The sequence below is a fragment of the Metopolophium dirhodum genome, chromosome 2 (genome assembly GCF_019925205.1).
Source record: "Metopolophium dirhodum isolate CAU chromosome 2, ASM1992520v1, whole genome shotgun sequence".
NCBI classification, from domain to species: domain Eukaryota; kingdom Metazoa; phylum Arthropoda; class Insecta; order Hemiptera; family Aphididae; genus Metopolophium; species Metopolophium dirhodum.
In genome coordinates, this window is record NC_083561.1 from 8,374,030 (window position 1) to 8,384,472 (window position 10,443).

Genomic DNA, 10,443 nt, shown 5'->3' on the forward strand with positions numbered 1-10,443 from the left:
AGCGGCTCGTGTGTCATTTTGTAAAATATGTTTATAAAAATTATAATTAAAAATTTAATTTGATCTTCTTCTTGTTTTGCTATACAACGGTTTTTATAACTATTGTAAATATAATGTACATGGCTATTAGTAACCACGAAGGTAAGTACGAGGAAGATATTATCTAAATATTGTATTATCATATTATTTACGAGCTAAAAAGATACAATGTAATAATACAATATATAAAAGTGATAAAAGTACAATACAACTATGGTTGAGTCTTGAGTGGGTATTCAAACTAATCTAAAACCAGTAAACATTGAATTACCCCAACTTTACCACGGACGTCTGCAGAGCACTGGTTTTTCAAAACTAGATAACACATTTTGAAGGCCAAAAAACACGATAATTATTATTTATTTGTTGATTAATATGTGTTGAAGTATGAAGTTCATATTATTATAGTGGAGTACTGGATTTAACAACTGCATTTTGTGTTGGATATGTCATAATCAAATGTTAGATAAAGAATTTGTTGTAAGTTCGGAGTGCCTCTAAGTTTTTATTTTTAAAGAATTATTATCATTAAGTACATTGTCATTTTAGGTAAAATAAAATGTACAGAATACATTGTTTTTGTATATGTTAGTGTTGTACAAAAGTAGGGCCGCAGTTATCACCCATCTAAATTATTTTATTGACTTTTCCTAATTTATTTGTTCTAGACAGGACCAAAAGGTACTGTGCTAAATTAAAGATTGGGACTTGGAGCGAAGCAATTAATATCATGACATGAATATAACATTTTGTATGGTGTTGAGGGGGTCAGTATAATTGAAAGGGGCTGAAACCTATCTCTTACAATAAATGCTATTATAGCTCTGGGATTTTTTTACTTTTTAGCCAACTAAATAAAATGTTGCCAGCCACCACTACCCACCTCCAACCAAACCGTGCCTAACCTAACCTAAACTTTAAGTTTGAGTGAACCTTCATCAAAGTTTCAGTCAAACAAAACTTTTAATTTGTTTTTTACAACAATGCATCTGGAGCTACGCGTACCTACATATATTTATATTACTAATGTATAATTTGAAAGTGATTATTTTGTCAATAAACGTTTACATTACTGCAGTGCATTACTGTCGTATTTTCGGTAAATTTGTGTTTTTAAAATATTATTTTTTTTTGGAATTAGGTAAAACTGAATTATTTTTAAAAAGCATGTTTTTCCAATTATTATTAAGTTGTTGGTTTGTTACCTACTTTTTTAAAAGACACATTTTTTAATTTCATACAAAACACGAATAACTAACCGAAAAAATTACTGTTTAATGAATTTAGAATTATCCTGTACGATACATTATATTATATCAATGTACACTATTATATACCTATATGTAATTACAGGTATGATATGGTATTTGGTTTGCAAACACGGGTGGTTTTATGTGTCTGACTATAAGTCGTGCAAGTGTTATTCTATGTGTGTGCGTGTTCACGTATAATTCTATAATTGAAATAACCATAATAGTTGAGCGTGTAATCACGAGTTGTGCGTTGTTTGATCATTGCAATGGCTACACACAATGCACATATTGGTACGTACATGAACGCATATAATACAATGAGCGAGTTTACCGAATACCTGGGTAGTACCTACCATCCGTCGCCAGATAAGAGCTGTACTTAACTAATTCAGTGTGCGCACTACATACTCCGTTGAATTCTGGCGAATATCGTAATAATAATATTATTGTACCACGAGATCAGTCGGTGCCTCGGTGGACCGTCAAAAAGATTCGCCATCAGATCTCGACTTTTCTCTGCAGACATAATAATATTATATTAAGCGTGCGTGCACGTTTCACAATAAAATTACTATACCGTGTTATTTTATGTAAAGCGACCGCCCTTAGCTTAAACTGTGCCACGATATTAATGTAATATTGTGTATATAATATCACGATGTTCTATTTTATATCTGTTCTTCCGCCTGTCTATCTATAGCCAGTCGGACGTCTGCGCCACTCACGTCTGTTGCAGTGACGATGACTCCTTTATGTAATATTATGTTTGATCTAAGGGGCATGCCGGGCCACTTTTCTCGTTTAATGTCACGTAAATTCCTGCTGGTCAATTTCACAATACAATAGTTTTGCTGCATTTTGTTTTATCCTAGTATATAACGTAAAACTGTAAGCACCGTTCATCTTTAAACCTATATATAATACGTATACAGATTAATGTACGTTTGTAAGGGACTTATTTTATCAACTATAATAATTATATACTGACCCAATTAGCACAACATTTTGCACATATATTCTTAGCGACTCGGGAAGGGTTCTTTGCTTTGTTTTTCAACCCATATAGGATGCTATAGGGTGGCCTGCAAATGAATATCGTTTTGGCTCATAAAGATTGAATAATATATTTGTAAATTAAGGATGCCATTATAGTTTCAAAAAAAAAAAAATTCGAAAAAAATTGGTACTGACTAGCTCTTACTTTGGAATTTTTGTTGAATAAAATAAATAAATATTTAATTAATTGTTTGTTATTCAAATATATTATAACAAAAGCAATGTCCGTATGTTTGTAGCTTATATACGTCTTAAAAACTACTCTACCAATTTTGACGAAAGTTTTAGAAATTATTCTTCGAGATATCAGGAAAGTTTACGGAGTAGTTTGAACCACGTTAGAAAATATATCAAATGGTATATCCAATCCACCACAGGCGGATTTCCTATCTTGGTCGAATTAGTTCACAAAGCGAGGTACACCGATGCCGATTTGCCCATGAGCTGAGGTAAACTAAAACAGAGATACACAGCTGATATAGTACTTCCGTATTTTATTTTTGTTCATTTTTTCCAGGCAAATGTATGTTATGTAACTTATGGAATAAACAAAATAATAATAAAAACAAACCAAACGAATAAAAAAAAAAAATGTCCAGAATTATAAAAAAATATTACAGTACAACTTATATTATTTATATTATATAATATATATATTTATTTGTTCTGATAAGTTGTGTGGTCTGCAAATAATTTTTGATATTGAATTATTTACTCTAAGTATTGAATTGAATTTGTTTTATTTAGAGTTTTCTAACATTTTTCTAGTGAATATGGTTATATTATTTTATTCTGTAGTTATTTTCAATACAACCAATAAACCTAACCTTATTAGTTTATAATATCCGTCTGGCGACAACGACATATATAGTTGATTATATTATTTATTAACTGATACTACGCACATAATATAGTAATACAAAATACACAAGTAAAATCGAAATATTTTCTTTATGACAGTTGTAAACGTAATGACCAGGGATACAATCAGGGATATTATTGTATATTATATCATGTTAATTTTAAACAAAAAAATGTGGTTTTCCTTGGTCACTTATTTGTCTACGTCAGCCTAATCATTCTGATCTAATCAAAATATGCCACAAATTGTCGAATTGTACACTATTACCATGAGTGGTTTACGCTTTTCAGCCTCAGTTATGTGTAACGATGCAGGAGGTTCGTTGGCATATAGGAAGGGATTTGTGAGGTGGTCGACACTGCACGCTGAAATTGTCATGGGGTAAAGCACGTGGTTTTACAATATATCATAGTATCGTTTCTTCTAGAACAGTAGGTAAGTAAACAACCGTTTATGCCAATGTCTATTTACATCAGTGGTCGTGCATAATGCATATATCTTATGTGATTTACATATGTACACAAATCATATATATATTTTAGAAAATCTCCACCCACGATTATTCCGGCCACATCTGTTCCATTTAGTACCTAGTAAGTAAAGGTTAGGACATATAGACATATAGACATATAGACATGTAGACATATAGAATATTATAGACATTTCCTAGGTATAGACATGACTCAACGACGTACTGCTAACTAGTGGTTTGTTTTGTTTTTTTCTACAACTGAACTCTAATTGAATTTAATATCGTATGATATGCCTGCGTTAAATTATAATTAATAAAGACTAAACTTGATCGATAACGAAGCATTCCAATAAATAAATCTATAGAATGTGCATTTTATGTATTTATACCGATTATTGATTTCTTATGAGTATAGGACATATTATAAAATACAAAAATGAATTGTTATCAACTTTCATATTTTGAAACATGCTTAGCTTAGTGATTATAACTATTCAACAAAATAATTATGTCAAAGCTGTTAGCTATGTGAAAATAACTTAGTTGTTTATGTAGTATAGTATAGTAAATTGTTTCAAAATTCAACGAGAGAGTTCAGTTCAAAGTTCAAACAAAATATAAGGAATCCGTAAAAAAAGGATTATATATAAGTTTATCTTAGAATATTAATTTCAACAAATATCATAACAATGACGAGCAATATAAAAGCTTATCCGATATTTTCCGAAAGTTTTGGTTATTATTAAACAGGAAGTATCGTATTTTATTAAATTTTTATTTATGTACATTTATAAAGCATTTTGAAGTACAAAAGTATATTAATGAAAATATTTTAATTATTCAAACTATAAAATTATCAACTTTACCAATCAAAATTCTACAGGTAGATATTTAATAACACTACTAACTTGAAAGTTGGTATTTCTGTTAAATTTTACATGAACATTATAGTCAATATAAAAATGTATGCACTTTTACTTAACTGCAAATTTCAGTAATTTAGAAGTGACAATTGTCATATAAATAGTTTCTTAATATTAGCTCCAACCACAAACAAATGAACATTTAATCCTATTGCCATAACTAATATAAAATGTATTATGTAAAAAATAAAGATAAAGTGCAATTATTTTGATTTGTATACGTAACGGCAGTAATAATTATGATAATCATATCGACAATTCATATAATAAGGCAACAAAATATGTAATTTGTATTTTTGATCTTTTTCTTTCCCTACTCTATTACTCTACCACACTCATTACGTTTTTAACATATCCGAAAAAATATATGTTATTATTACCCAGTGAGAAATAAAAGTGATCCATCGCTATCTGTTTTGTGTAAACAAATAATAATTGTAAAATCGCTTAATATTTCAGTCTTCTTCCTAAATATGTGCATTACAAAATAATATGTATAAACAAATCCAATGAATTTTGATTTTCAAACGTCGATTTAAACCCCATTCCACCACTGTTGGAAAAAGTATAGTATGTAGATGATGAAGGTACCTGCCATAAAATAAATATGACGGAATATATTTCTTTATCGTTGTTTATCGTTTTATTTGTATTACATATCCTTGTCTGCGTTTGGTAATATTTATTTATGTTATGTGATATTATAATATACAATGACTAGTTTTATCATCATTGTACAACATTTGCAACCATTAAATATTATATAATAACGTACCAAATGATTCACATTAGATTGGTTGAATAAATATAGTTTACATTTTATTTATATATGCGTAAATTTAAAAAAAATCAATTATAAAAATATTGAACTTAAAAACAGTAAATATAATCAGAAACTCAAATAAAAATAAATCATATCACATTAAAAATTAATGTGGAAATAAAAAAAAAATACTAGAGTTACACAAATTGACTACTTACGTCTGAAAGCATATTTTTAAGCTATGTTGTTTTTCTTTATCATTTTAAAGCATGATTGGTAAATGTTCAGATTTTTTATACGATCTGTATTTATTCAAACATATGAAGGTGATTCTCTTTCAGCAAAACAAAAATTATGTCCCCAACTCATTGTTATAATTTAAATTTGTATCAAGAAGGAATAATTGTACAACGTACTTCGCAAAAGTCAAAACTATAACACTATTGTTATAGTAAAAAAATTAAAAACTGAACTAGATAATATATAGTACTAAATTAATTTAAATTAAAGAAAAATATTATCACATTCGTTTTGGTGTTAAAAATAAACAATATATTATTTTACATTATAGACCATAGATGCATTTATAGAATTCATATTTTATAGAAGTTAAACGTAATACACTTTTATGTTAACTTTGAAATGGAAAAGAAAAAGAAAATAACATTTCGTATGTGCTGGTACATATTATACTAGTCGTAGTCATGTAGAGAGCATAGAATAAATGGTCTTTAACTTTTGAACTTTTCCGCCTCACCATTATAGCATAGATATTTGAGTTGTTCAATAAGTTGAAAAAGCCTAATAGTGCTAAATAAATAAATTTATTTTATGTGTTTACTAAAGTCAAAAAATATTTAAATAAAATTTACAAATTGTACAACTAAATGTTTACGACATGAATAAAAACGTCTTTTATTAAAATATTGTATCCATTATTTATTTTATTTTATCTAAATTGCATCTTTTAAATGGAAAACAACTATATTTGGAATAAGAGGTTATACAAACTGTAAAACTATAATATTATGTACATATTATACGTCTATAATATATATATTTTTAAAAAACACATAAAAACCATAATATTGCATATGCAACAAAGAAATATATCTAACCGTTACAGTTACGATGGAGACGTTTTACAATATTCCTATACACGTTGAATAAAATGTAATCTCCTTGTTACGAATTATTTAAAAAAAATATGAATAATAACCAACATTGGAGTGTCGAATGGCAGCACGAGCACAACACTGTTGCGGACCACTCGATGTGCATAAACTATATATTATTATGAGGTTCGATTTGCTTAAAAGTTTTATCTAACTTCAATATCTGTGTACACATATACATATCAGTAGTCATATGATATTATGTTGTACAGTATAGGCACCTACTCAGTATTTGGCAATTTAAAACTAGTTTTATCCATACGACTATATTATTGTACGTTTAGGACCTATGCATTACAAAATACAGGCAATGATGATGGTATCGTTATCATAAGCAACATTCGAAAATATTCCATCTTCTCTATATGTAACCGTAAGTATTGATATAACTTTATTACTAACTGAACATATAATTTGAATTGTTTTTAAGAAAATGTTTAACGAATATAAAAGTTAAACATTTATCTTATTTTTTTTTTTTTTTTTTTTATTGGTAACCCGCGGCAACATAGGCCATTGGGTGTGGGGGAGGGCATTATAGGTTTTTTAAATTGGGTAGGTTGGTACACGTGTGTGTTGTGTTTTGGCAGAATTTCTAATGGGGCACCATGACTTGCCCGAAGAAAAATGCCGCCCGTGGCCAAAGTATCGAACTTGGGTCGGCTGCGTTGCAGCCGACGCCTTAGTACGCTCGGCCATTCCGTCCCCATTTATCTTATTATAATAATTTATTATCACATTTGAATCGATTTGGATTAATCTGTTGATATAGTGTGTATTTCAATGGATTCCATTCCAATTTGTGCGAACAATTGATTATAATTTATAATAAATTACAAACATAAGTATTTCTAAATAAAATAATATGGTTTGCAATTCAGGGTATATAATAACATTAAAGTTATAATAACAAACAATACAAGTTGTACGTGATATTTCTTAATGTAAATATGTGGAACTTTATAATTATCGACGCGATTTAAAACTATAACTAAGTTAATATCGTGATTATAATTTGTTATTAGCATTATCAAATTGTTAATTTCGCAGAGACTTGCTAGCCTCATACATGTTTAATACAACATATTTTACATAGACACCATCCTGATAAAATATTCATTAACTTAGTCATTTCAGACGTTAATTAGATTATTTTTTGTAAGACCATCTGTGGTTTGTTTGTAATTTACTAAAGAATTTAACTCCATTGTCTAACGATATCCAATTTGTGTTTGTTATAAGTCAATTTATCATTATTTGAAAACTAATAACAAGAAAGAAGATTATAATAATGAAATTATACTGTGCTTATATACCTACGTGTTAAAAAAAAAATTAAAAGTAATGTATAAACATTTACTATCAATTTTTTTATCAAAGTTTTCCACTGGATTTCATTAAACTACTAAATTATAACTCAATTATTGGAAATGACTAATACTATGAATTATTTGTGATACATAAAATAACTACTTACCTATGCCCTATAGTTAGAATAAATAAATCACAAGACATTAAGAGTTAAGAGTTTAGAGTTATAATTTTTAAGTTTGGCTTCACGAGTTTATATTTCATACAATTTTGTCAGCTATTCGGAACGGTAGTTTGTCGATGTGTGACTATTATTTTATTCCCAACGTTATTCCATACAATAATAGAAGTTTTTGATAAAAATAATTCAATTCTGATATGCACGTAGTATCGAAATATTGTTATTCTTCAATATTCATCTTGTTATTTATAAGTTATAAACTTATAACTAGAACTCAGAACTGCAGACACACAGTGTATCGATTCAACCGCGTCTTTAGGCCGTGGTCACAGAATGGGATGGGTAGAGATGGGTCGTCACATGATGCACGATAAATTTAATGAGGAACAAAGCGCTAACACTGGATTATGAATAATAATTTGTTGTTTGTTCGATTAATTTAATGTTAATTATTTATGATACAATCTGAATATAATTGACTATCATGAATCATGGTTATTATGTATTTGAACCAAATTTAGCTAAATAAATTCGATATATCATGACGTATCAACTTATAGTATGGTAAATACTAAATAGTAAATATATATTATAATATTATACATAATAATTTATTAATATGTGTTTAAACACAATATAAAAATCTCTTTTTTAAATACATCAGTAAGTATTGTACATTTTTTTTCGTGGCTAGTCGTAGTAGGCATAGTTATACATTATTTATTTGTAATTTTTAAAGTAAATATGAAAAATAAATTTATTTTATGTAAAATACCTATTTCATACATAGTCGATAATTTTAAGTTTTATTAAATTTCAAAAAAATTATAAGATGTACGTACTATATAGGAAATCAAACTGCTTTATTTTACTAAATCTTTTTTATCTATAGTTTTTGTTTATACTTACTTTAAAACTATGTTCTGTAGTGCATGCTGTTCATAGTGAGTAGGTGATCACTCACTTAGACTTAGCCTTTTCCAACAATGACCAGCTTATTGGTTGTAGGGTTGCACTTAATTATAATTCAATGTTTTTTTTTATATATATAATATATTTTGTACAATTATTAAGCTAAAACTAAATTAAAAAAGGTGGATAAGTGGATGTCGCTCTGCTGAACAGTAGATTACAAGTGGGTCATTGTAATGGATGGTGTTAAATTTGAATTCAATGATATAATATCATTGTATAAGAAAAACGATTCTGAGCGAAAACGGTCAGTCAGCCTATGATATTACTAAGTATATTTGATGATATTATTGTGAATAAAGTAATTTATATATTTACTTATTTACGTGGAACCTTGTTTTAAATTTTCAATCCTTAGCTACAAAAGTTGAACATTTTATAAATTTTTAACTACAAAATAATTATTACATTTTAAATTTGATAAATTTTGTCAAAATTTGAACTTTAAATGTTTATAAAAAAAAATTGTGTGTATGTATGTTCAATATTTTTCAACTGCTATTGTAACAATATATCAGGAGCCTTGCATAAAATGTTCACGCTTTTCTACCCAACAAATAAAATTTTATTGATATTTATAGAAAAAAAAACTAAAAAAATTGAGAACTGACAATGTCCGTAAACAGCTTAAAAAGAGTCAAATTACTTTCAAAATTCTATCGTGTATAGAAAATGCTAATATAAACATTCAGTGAAATTTTCAAGTATCTACTGTCATACGTTTTTTAATTACAACAAAATAAGAAAATCGTTACACGAGAAATCGAGTCAATATCAAATGTTGTAAAAATATGAATTTCGAATGCTCATAAAAATTTAATTTTACTTTCTTGTAGACATTTTTTTTTTTTTGATAAAGGTAGATAAACTTATGGCTAATTTTGTATTACATTTTCAAATCTTAGATTGAAAAAGAAAAGTTTTTATAAATTCTCAACTCAAAATAATTTGCTAATTTTCGTGATTTTTTCGTATTTTGTCAATATTTGAACTTTAAATGCTTATAAATAAAAACTGTGACTTAGGATTTTTAATATTTTTCAAATGTCATTGTAACAATATAGTAAGAGCCTTTTATTAAATTTTCAAGCTTTTTTACCCAACAAATAACATTTTATCGATCTTTGTAGAAAAAAAAACTAAAAAAAATGGAAACTGAAAATGTCCGTTAACAGCTCAAAAACTACATAATATTGAACTTGTGATTTTACATTTTATTATTAGCTTGTACTTTAAAAAAAAAAATATCTAACAAACCATTACTAAATTAATCATACAATATTGATAGTTCACTATATACGATACTAAAGGTATATAACTTGTTTTACAACTGTAATTATGATATCAATTACGTTAAATAGTACTATCAGTAATAACTGTATCCGTTACCGCTTATATGCATAGTATTGTAAGTCTCAAAAGATATTAAGTAAATT